At 31.7% G+C, this 1,926-nt stretch overlaps 1 protein-coding gene across 1 annotated transcript in view; it reads left to right on the top strand.

Moving 5' to 3' along the window:
• The window catches only part of WDR35 (WD repeat domain 35), a 105,729-nt gene that overhangs the window by 102,439 nt on the left and 1,364 nt on the right, over positions 1-1,926 (top strand). The gene's annotated exons all lie outside the window — the stretch shown is intronic.

Genomic DNA, 1,926 nt, shown 5'->3' on the forward strand with positions numbered 1-1,926 from the left:
TGTTGCAAAGATCTCAAAATTACAGCAGTCACACTACTTAATTTTTTCTGATTTTTTTATTGTGATAAAATACACATAACAAAATGTACTATCTTAACATATTTAAATGTACAGTTAAAGTGGTATTAAATACATTTATTAATTCATATTATACACATTCCACCATCACCACCATCCATCTCTAGAACTCCTTATCTTGCAAAACTGAAACTGTAAACTCATCAGTTCCCTAACCCCAGCCCCTGGCAACCACCATTCTACTTCTGTCTCTGTGAATATGACTACTCTAGGTACCTCATATAAATAGAATCATGCAGTCTTTTAGTGACTGGCTTAGTTCACTTAGTATAATGTCCTCAAGGTTCATCCATATTGTAGTATGTGTCATAGTTTCTGTCCTTTCAAGGCTGGATAATGTTCCATTGAATGTATACATTGCATTTTGCTTATCCATTCATCTGTTTATGGACACTTGGGTTGCTTCTACCTTTAAGCTATTGTGAATGATGCTGCTATGAACATGGGTATGCAAATAGCTCTTTAAGACCATGCTTTCAACTTTTTTGGGGTATATGCCTGGATGTGGAATTGCTGAATCATACAGTAATTTTATTTTTAATATTTTGAGGAACTGTCATAGTGTGGCTGCACCATTTTACATTCCCATCAACAATGCGTAAGTGTTCCAATTTCTTGATTTGCATTTCCCTAATGATTAGTGATGTTGAGCATTTTTCATGTGCTTATTGGCCATTTGAGTATTTTCTTTGGAGAAGTCTATTCAAGTCCTTTGCCCGTTTCTACATTGGGTTGTTTTTGTTGTTATTCTTGAGCTTTAGAAATTCTCTATATATTCGGACGTTAGACCCTTATCAGATATATGATTTGAAAATATTTTCTCCTCTTCTATGGGTTGCCTATTTACTCTGATATATCTTTTGATGCACAAAAGTTTTAAATTCTTTTGAAGTCCAGTTTATTTTTGTTGTTGTTGCCTATGCCATTGGTGTCATATCCAAGAAATTATTGCCAAATTCAATGTTATGAGTCTTTTGCACTACATTTTCTTCTAAGAATTTGTAATTTTAGGTCTTAAATTTAGGTCATTGGTTTATTTTGAGTTAATTTTTGTATATGGTATAAGAATCCAACTTTATTCTTTTGCAAGTGGATATCCAGTTTTCCCAGCAACATTTGTTAAAAAGACTGTCTTTATGGCAATACTACACTATTTTGATTACCATAGCTTTGTAGTAAGTTTTGAAATCAGGAAGTGTGAGTCCTTCAACTTCATTTGTTTTCAAGATTATTTTGCCTATTTGGGGTCCCTTGAAATTCTATATGAATTTTAGGATAGATTTTTCTATTTCTACAGAAACATTGGGATTTGGACAACGATCCATTGATTCTGTAGGTTGATTTGTATAGTATTAACATTTTAACAATATTAAGTCTTCTAATCCATGAACATGGAATATCTTTTCATTTATTTATGTGTTTTTAAATTTCTTTAGTGTTTTGTAGTTTTTATCATTCAGGTCTTTCACCTTCTTGGTTAAGTTAATTCCTAAATATTTCATTATTTTTGATGCTATTGTAGATGGAATTGTTTGGTTAATTTCCTTTTTGGATTATTCACTGTTAGTATATAAAAATGCAACTAATTTTTATGGGATTCTGTATTGTGCTACTTTGCTGAATTCATTTATTAGTCCTAATAGTTTTATTTTTTGGTGGACTCTTTAGGGTTATCTATATGTAAGAGCATATCATTTGTGTAAATCGAGATAATTTTACTTCTTCCTTTCTAATTTGGATACTTTTAGTTTTTTTTTTCTTGCCTAATTGCTCTGGATAGAACTTCCAGTGCTACATTGAATAGAAGTGGTGAAAGTGAACATCCTTGCCCTGTTCCTGATTTTGGAG

The sequence above is a fragment of the Propithecus coquereli genome, unplaced genomic scaffold (genome assembly GCF_000956105.1).
Source record: "Propithecus coquereli isolate 6110/MARCELLA unplaced genomic scaffold, Pcoq_1.0 Scaffold41, whole genome shotgun sequence".
In the NCBI taxonomy this organism is placed as follows: Eukaryota; Metazoa; Chordata; class Mammalia; order Primates; family Indriidae; genus Propithecus; species Propithecus coquereli.